The sequence below is a fragment of the Myotis daubentonii genome, chromosome 3 (assembly GCF_963259705.1).
Source record: "Myotis daubentonii chromosome 3, mMyoDau2.1, whole genome shotgun sequence".
NCBI classification, from domain to species: Eukaryota; Metazoa; Chordata; class Mammalia; order Chiroptera; family Vespertilionidae; genus Myotis; species Myotis daubentonii.
Window position 1 is genome coordinate 171111791 of NC_081842.1, and position 9210 is coordinate 171121000.

At 42.3% G+C, this 9210-nt stretch overlaps 1 long non-coding RNA gene and 1 pseudogene across 1 annotated transcript; both read right to left on the minus strand.

The window, feature by feature from the left end:
- Window positions 1-2289: 2289 nt before the first annotated feature.
- LOC132229472 (uncharacterized) lies at window positions 2290-8800 on the minus strand. Its single transcript, XR_009451690.1, has 3 exons — window positions 8628-8800; window positions 5197-5317; window positions 2290-2572 (listed from the first exon to the last, which is right to left on the minus strand). It is a non-coding gene; the product is annotated as an uncharacterized LOC132229472 (long non-coding RNA).
- On the minus strand, window positions 6467-7684 carry LOC132229471 (non-histone chromosomal protein HMG-14-like; annotated as a pseudogene).
- Window positions 8801-9210: the final 410 nt, after the last annotated feature.

The window sequence follows — 9210 nt, forward strand, 5'->3', positions numbered from 1 at the left end:
TGGGTGCCTGCCTCATTGCTCAGTGGCTGCAGTCTGCAGCCCAGTCCAGGGCCATCAGTAGCAGATGGCTAAGACCTCAGGGACCCCCTCAGTGAGTCAAGGCAGTGACTTTGCACTTCTAGAAAGCCTTGCCCTTTCTACTCTGCAATGGCAGCTGTGGGCTGCAGTGACAAAGTCCCCAGTGATCTCATTTTGAGCTCATCTTTGTAAATAGAAAATAATCAGAAGTTTTCTAAGCAATTGTACTGGAAAATCCATTCCCAGCCTCCTCCCTTCCTCCTGGATGACCCACTCCATCTTTTTGATCTGGAACTTTCTTTATCTGGTATCTGATAGCAAATATGAAGCTCTGCTCCGACTTCCCGCGATGCCCCCTTTACCCGGAGCCTTTGTTGGCATTGCCCCACCTCTCTTCCCTGCTCTGCGGGTCTCAGCTCCCTCCCTGTGTAATTGCTCAGACGGCCTCCTGCCTGCTCTGAGAAATCTGTCAGCTGCTGCCTGCTGCTTGTTGTCTGTTATCTTTTACTTGCTCCACTGGGTTTTTGGCTGCCCTGTGGACATTGCTGCTGTTCTAGGACTAGATATAGATCTGTTTGTTTTTCGAAGTAGCCTCTTACACTAGCATTTTGCTGTCCGTGTTTTATTGCTTTTCTCTCTGAGTTTTTCCTCCTTGTCTACTTCCAGTTGAGAACAGGAGTTATCAAAAGCGCCCCAGAAGGCAGGCAGCCTCGGGGAACCACTATCTTAGCAGAGTCCTTGGAAGTGTTCAAAGTGACAGTGTCCTTCAATTGCAAATGTGCAGGCAGCCTGGCAACTGGCCAGCTGACTCTGGGACAGCCCAATCCTGAGAAGATACGGAGAAAATGAACTCCGTTTAACAGATAAAATAGCCAGACAAAGTTAACTATAAAATCTGTGGGGCGGGGAAAAGAAAAACATATAACAGGAGATGTCCTCCTGTTCTTTGTTTTGCATGTGGTTTCTGACAATGGGGAGTGAGGCCACTCCAGGGCTCTTCTTAGAAATTGCCCGTGGCCATCCTTGCTCCATTTCTTAGCCCACTTCCACTTCATTCCAGCTCAGCAGAGCTGCTGACCTTTGACCCGTCTGTTTGCTTCTAGAAACTGCTGTTGGCCCTTGATTTTTCTGTGTTTGCACTGTCAGCACTCCCTGGGGATTAAGCTGTTTTGATTCTTGGCTGCACCAGGTACAACACCCCACAACTAGTTTTGGTCCCATTTTGAGCTCACTCTAGGTGCTACCCTCAGGCTCTCCCTCTCTGCCCAGCCTTCAGAAGCTGTAGGGTTTGGGAGATGGGGGTGGGTGGGCCATGGTGCAACACAGTTTACAGGGAGTATTGGAAAGATGCTTGTCCTTTGGTGGCAGAAATGAGAGAAGAGAGAATATAAAAGAAAGAAGTGGAAAGAGGTTTAGAATAAGTTCTTTGCACCCGGCCAGCATTGCTCAGTGGTTGAGCATGGACCTATGGACCAGGAGGTCACAGTTCGTGAAGGAGGTGACTGATTGATGATTCTCTCTCATCATTGATGTTTCTATCCCTCTGTCCCTCTCCCTTCCTCTCTGAAGCAAATAAAAATATGTTTTAAATTTTTTTTAAAAAAATAAAGGTGAAAAAATTAGAGTATCAGTCAAGCAGTTAAGAAAATCATGGGGGAGGGGTGGGGAGAATATCATGAATCCAAAATTTGTAAAAGTTCTAAGAAATATGAACAAATATTAGAGTTGAACTTGAGAATCTGTGTAAGAATCAGATCCATGGTAAAACATAATAATAATAATCCAGACCCATTCACAATTGGCTTAATGGTAAATACCCCTTCATGATCAAAAGAGTGAGGCTGTCTGGCTTCACTCTTTCTTTTTTGAAATAATTTTTATTTTATTTTTTCGATCACCATTTATCCCCTCTATGCCTTCTTCGACTTCTCCCCACTCCTGTCCCCGACATCGCTACACTGTTGTTCATGTCCATGAGTTCTCTCTCTCTCTTTTTTCCCTCAATCCCTCCACGCCTGGCCTTACTCTTTCATTCTTTCACAGACCTATTTTAAAGATATTTTTGAACACCAGCCAAGTACCTGCCTCGTTCTAGATGCTGTGGGAACTATAAAGAAGTAGAACACTTCATGCATGCCCTCAAGATAGCCAGACCCATGAAAGTTAAGTTAGGAGAAAGAAACAAAGGGTACTGCCAGAGAACTTGACTAAGTATTGATTAAAAAGGTACCATGTGTCTTCATGAGGAAGTACCCTGGGGACTTGAGGGGATCGAGACGGTCCATGGAGAAGGTGAGCCTGGAAGGGACCTGATGCATAGGTAAGACTGAAAGGGAAACGAGGAATCCTCGTGCTTAGTGAAGATTTCCTGAGTTCTCGTTGTACATAACAAACTGTAGAAGAACTGTCTCAAGTTAAAATCAACACAGGATACCTTTGCTGGCTTCCAAAACCTTGGCAAACATCTGGTTTCTGGCTGTTGGGCTAAGTGCTCAGGTGTCCCGAGTTTCAGATGTTTTATCACGTTACACATCAGGAAGGCATGTTCTGTGACCTGGAGAGCCAAGATAGAGGTTCCCGATGCATTCAGCGCCAATAACAGAATGCTTGCTTAACAGCAGGCTAATCAATAAAGATGTTTAATTATCTTGCTAAACAAGAAGCCCACGGTTGCTATCGCTGCCCACATATATCATGAGTAGCTGCCCAAGCTATTTCTTTCCCTGCCACCTTCAGTGGAAGGGTTTCACGTGCCTTTAGGCTTATGTCCCCACCCCCCACCCCCACCCCCTGCATCAGCACAAGAATGGCAGCTGCAGCTCCACAGAACTGGACCTAAGCCTGCAGAAAGGGGCAGGGGCCACCAGCGTCCTTCTCCCGTGGCTGTCTTTCCACCCAAGAGGAAAGTCTTTGACGGGGTTCTCCAGCAGATTTCCCCTAAAACCTCACGAGCCAGAACTGAATCAGATGCTTATGTCTAGCCAATTACTGGCAAAGCCACTTATGATTCATCCCCTTGGACTGGGGTAGACGCCCAGCTTTCATGAGATCAAGGGATCTCTACTCACCTTCTGAATAAAACCAGAGTTCTCTTTGGCAGAGAAGACGGCCGGCATGATGGGTGAACACATGGTGAACAAAGTCTGCCACCTTCACCAGAGCTAAGTCCCTGCCAGTGCGGCTCCTTTAAAGGCTGCCACCTGCATCTTCCTGAGCTACAGCAGCCCCTGACCCTGGCCTTCAGTTACAACTCGCTTTCCCACTTCTTAAAACGTATTGTTCCTGCATCATGGATCTGATCTATGCAGGAGAGGTAGTTGAAAACTCCAATCAGCCAGCCCTTATTCAGATAAAACGCCTTGGCCATAACCTCATAAAATTGGTGAATGAATGTGCTTTTGTATGTTTTTAAGTTTAAAAACTGTTAAAGTTAGGAGTCATTTTTACAACTCCCCTCCTTTACTAAACTGGCTAAAAATGAACCAACCAATCTCTAGATAACTGCTTTTAGATAACAGGGCTCCTTATATTATAAACTTTAGGGTTTTTCTATTTGTTTGTGTTTAGGTTATTTTGCCCTAAATTCCCTACTGCAGCAATTTTCAACCTTTTTTATCTCATGGCACACCAAAAAAATATAGATTTGCCGATCTGACAAAACAAATAGGTATCATTTTTATTCCTTCACACGTAAGGCTATTGTTGTGTTAGCCGTTGCCTTTTTTTTTTTTTTTTTTTTTACTTTGACAATCTAAGGGAAAAGAGGTCAGTGCTCCTGACTAAATAGTCAGGTACTTCATGTTTTAAAAATTCTTGTGGCCCATTGCGTGAAAACCGCTGTCCTACTGGATTGAAATCTAGTGGACGGAGTTCATGTCTTAAACAAGTCTGTGCCCAGAACGCTAGAACTGTGCATTCCATATAGTAGCTACTGGTCACACATAAGGCTACTGAGCATTTGAAATGTGGCTAATGAAACCGAGGAACTGAATTAATTGTATTAAGTTTTAATTAATTTAAAAATTTAAATCTGATTCAGTTATTGGAAAACTTTCAAGTATTCTTGAAACAACTCAGGTATGGCAATCTACTTTCCCAGTGTAGATTTTATTGTGGGGAGGCACAGGACTTGGTTGGAAGGTCTGTAAGGAGGAATCTCTGAAAGGTTGGAGGTCTCTGGGGGACCTTGCCGAAGGCAGCAGCCCCTGCTTGACTTTTCCAAACAAGTCTGTCCCCCCCCCCGCCCCCAGGTGTTTGACTAGAATCTTTATGTTTAGACTTCAAAATGTCTTTGTTTGAAAGAAACTACAGATGCAGGTGTTTTCTCAAGAATGCTTACCCTGTTGATAGTATCTAATAGTTAATTTTAGTTCAAGCTGTAGCTGTTGTGACAATAAAAGCCTAAGGAGGCAGGTGAACAGGGCTTTTTGCTCCTAAAGCAAAACAGCCCCTTAGCCTCGCTTTCACAGAAATGTGTGTCAGAGTAATCTATTCATCTGTTGCTCAGGGTCTGCAGGTCAGGCCAGGCATTTTATGAAATCTAGATATAGACTGATTGTTTCTGATGAAATCTTAGCATCTGAGTTTAGATGTGCCCTAAGTGTAAAAGATTGGATTTTGAAGCCTTAGCATGGAAAAAGAGTGTAAACAAAAAAATCTCAACTAAGTTTTTATAAGGCTTACATTATACAAAGATAATATTTGGAACATATTGGGTTAAATGAAATATATTAAAATTAATCTCACTTGTTTCTTTTTACTCTTTCAAAGTCACTGCTAGAAAATCTTAAGTCACCCACGTGGCTTGCATTGTGTTTCTCTTAGACAGTGCTGAACTGGTAAACAGTGAGCACTCAATTGTTCACTGACTGAATGAATGCACGAGCTCAGTGACTTGACCAAGGTCACTTAGAAAAGCCGAGTCTCAGGTGCCTTCGATCCCCACTCCCTCTTTCTTTCCATCATGCCTTGTAGTCTCCTCTAGGCCACACTAAGCTTCCTGGTCACGTTCTCATGTCCACCTGCAGGACAGAGACTTTCCCCATGGAGGGGAGGGAAGGGCCTGTGTTGAGGTTCTATAAAGGCAGAGGCTTAGAGAAGACGGAGCCCTTTCTGGAGGCGAGGAGGAAATGATTTAGGATGCCAAATCTCAGAGGGCATTTGTGTTTCATATTTTACCGTTTCTGGGTGTCTTTCCTGAGCTCTCCAGTCATTTCATTGTACGTTCTCATTCTGAAAGTTCTTTCAGTAAAAGGGTGGTTTTACACTTCTGGGCAGATTTCTTGCTATTCCCAGGGCTCTGGTGACACAAAACAGACAGGAGTAACGTAGGCGGGGTGCGCACACTGGAGGGAAGGCGAGAAACGGGCCACCCACACTGCTTGCTGCTCGCTCGCCGGAGAGGCTTGGCACTCTGGTGGCTCAGAGAGCAACGCCTTTGTTAGACCCTGACCCAGAAGGCTTGCTGGAACTGCACTGAGTCCATTCCCCAGACTGTAATCATTACAGAGCCGAGCCTCTCCCGGAAAACACACACAAAGCCATCTGGGCCTGCGAATCACACGCTCAAGTGAAAGCACAGCCATTCCATATTTGCCTTTTTACATCCTCCTGTTCACACTGAAAGTGTCTCCATTTATGCAGGATTTCATTCAATAGACATTCATTCAACAAATATTTATTGAATACCGTATTGCTGTGTGCCAAGCAATGGGAGTGCCCGAGATAACACATACTGATTTACTGGCCTGAACCAAACATAAATTACTTCTGTAGCTGAACTCCAAGTACAATATGCCTAAATGTAGCTGAACTATCAGAGGCGAGGAGCGGCACAGATAATAACTTTTAAGAGTATAAGCCAAAGCTGCATCTTTGCATAAATAGTATACTCACCATCCTGGTTCAAAACTAGGGTTTCTCTGAACCAATTGTTTCATCTCTGCCAGTGGTATTAAAAATTTTGGTGTAACTCCAGGAATCGATTTTAAGGAAATAATCAGATAAATGGTCAAAGTATTGCACATACGGGTGGTCACTGCAGTGTTAGGGAGCAAAACCATGGAAACCCTCTAAATGTTGAATAAGAGAGGTTTGATAAAATCGGGGCCAGTCTATATGTTGGCAAATCATTACAAATCAAGTCCTAAAAAATACATAGTGATGTGAGGAAATGTTTTGCTTATATATTAAGATTTAAAACTTGGGCTATTAAAACATACATTGTATATGTTGTCAATTTGGGGGAATATCGACATATGCAGAGAAAATAAGACTAGATGGCTATATAATCAATTAACAATGTATCTCTGGGGGTGAAATTATGCATGCTTTTAAAGTTTTTCTTCTTTACACTGTATATTTTTAAATGTTCTGCATAATTGTTTACTATTTTTGTAATAAGAAAAGAATAATTTTTCTTTTGGAATTGTGATTTTATTGATTGTTTTGAGGATAAGTACACAGACATTCAAGTTCTACACAATTCTTAACATACAAACCCAAAACCTAAAGAGTTGTGTAGTTGTGATTCTTTTCTAAACAGTTATTCCAGTGACTTTCCAGCTTAAAATCTGAAGGCTAATTTTCTTTCATAGAGTATCAAGTAACAATATCTTCAAATGTTGATATGCTGTTATATCAAGGTCCCACTAATTCACAGTTTAATATCATATGCACTACATAATCTCATTTTCAATTTTTCACAGCACATTAACAAAGTTACTAGGAAAACTGGACTGCCACACCAAAGATGTTACAGAGTGCACAAAATTCTGACAGGGAGAGCCAAGATCAAGAGAACAATTCTACCAAAAATATGAGACTGGAAGTAACTGACAATGTTCAGGACATATTAAATGCATGACTGACTCCAAATGGCCTTTTAATATGCTTTGTATTATAGGATATAAATACTACCCCCATCTATTGAATGTTAAGCTGCCACCAAAGACAATCAAAGTCTCCCATATTCAATATGTCATTATTTTCTGGTTGTACCAAAAAATAAACAACCAGCAAATGATTTTACCTCTCTCTTACTTTTTTTTAAAGCATTTGCATTTAAAAAATAGGGTGGAGTACAATCCTACCCCTCTTAACAGTGTTTATAGAGCTATTAAAAACCTTGCATTTACAAAACAGTTGATAAAAAATATCCCTTAGGATTGTACAAGAAGGAAGACAGGATCCCCTGACAGGACGTGGTATGTGATATTAATCAGACTTGGCTTCTTGCTCTCCTGCTTCATCTGAGTCTGGACTCGCCTTGTTTTTAGTTTCTCCATTTTCTGCAGGTAGATAGATCCTTGTTAGTTTCCTGGTTAGCCACTTCCAGCTGTTTTCCCTTTGCTTCCCCGCACCCCCTTTTCTTTTCTTTTTTGCACTTCTTCTGTCTGCGGATTTATCCTTTCCTGCTGCCTTTTTTTTTTTTTTTTTGGCTTCGTTTCCACTTTTGCAGTAGCAGGTTTAGCTGACAACCTTGCAGGTTTCCTCTTAGGCTCCTCCTTCAACACCCCGTTGGCGGAGCTAGCCGTCCTCTTGGGCATTCTGAGCTGCTGGGGCCCGCGATGCTGGCAGCGGGAAAACCCAATCATAAAAATTTAAAAGAGATCTGGTGCAGTGACATCGCTCTCCTCTATGGGATTATAAATATTTTTTGTAACGAGTCACCCCCTAACATCTCTTCATTTCTTTCAATACTCACTCTGGATCTTCACACCTAACTTTATTTAAAACTTTTGAACCAATTTGTAGCATTGTGACAAATGATGTTTATGGCACATTGCTATTAAATCCATAAACTTACTTCCTGATATCACATGAGGTAATACTACTTACCTTCCCAGGCTACTGGGAAGACTGCATGATACAAAGAATGCCGGTGGTTGGCCCATAATGATTCCCTCCCCCTCTACCTAGATTTATTCCCCTCACCACTCTGCTTTGCATATTGGTAAATTTTTTTTATAAGTAATTAATTTATTTTTTATTGTGGATATATATATAAAATAACCACTTTAACCATTTTTAAGTATACGGTTCTTGGTATTTAGTGCATTCGCATTGTTGGGCAACAAACCATCATTTATCTCCAGGAATTTTCATATTCCCAAGCTGTAACTCTGCACTCCTTAAACACAAACTCCACATTCCTTTCTCTTCCCAGTCCCTGGAAATCCCCATTCCACTTTCTGTCTGAATGAATTTGATTACTCTGGGTACCTCATATAAGCATAATCAGACAATATTTGTCCTTCTGTACCTGGCTTATTTCACTTAGCATAATGTCTTCAAAGTCCATCCATGTTGTAGCATGTGTCAGAATTTCCTTCCTTTTTAAGTCTAATATTCCATTGTATGTGCCTAACACATTTCATTTATCTATTTATCTGTTGATGGACACTTGGGTTACTTCTACCTTTTGACTATTGTGAATAATACTGCTATGAGCATGCGTGTACAAATACCTGCTTGAGCAATTATTTTCCTTGAAGTAGAGATGGCTGGGTCATATGGTAGTTCTATTTTTAACTTTGCAAGGATCTTCCAAACTGTTTTTTGTTCGTGGCTGCACCAGTTTACATTTTACAGTGCTGTTTTTCACTCACTTGTTTTCTCCTTCATTAAGTTATCATCTTGAGATCCAGTGCATCCACTTCTGAATTCCTCAGAGCAACTAGAAAATTGCCTCAATAAACACTTGATGAACACAAGTTTCCTTTTCCCTAGCGTGTAGAAGCTCATTTCCACTCTTGGCGTGTTCCTTCTTCTCTTCCCCGCTCTTCCCTCAGCTCTCATAGACTGTGGTTTCACGGACCTCTGCTAGTCATTTCCTTATCTTTAATCATTTCTAACCTTTGGTCAGGCAACTCCTTCTTTCCGTGCCATGCAGCTGTCAAGAGCATGGCACTGGAGTCAGAAAGACTGGCCTCAAGCCCTGGCTCTGCCACTTACAAGTTATATGACCCCAGACAAGATTCTAACCTCTTCTTTCAGGTGTTATTGCTGCATAACAAGACACTTGAAAACTTAGTTGCTTGCCCTGGCCAGCTTGGCTCAGTGGATGGGGCAGGGGGGTCCCAGGTTCGATTCCAGTCAGGGGCATAAGCCTGGGTTGTGGGCTCAATCCCCAGTGGGGGGCATGCGGGAAGCAGGCCAGTGGTCGGCAAACTGCAGCTCGGCAAACTGCGG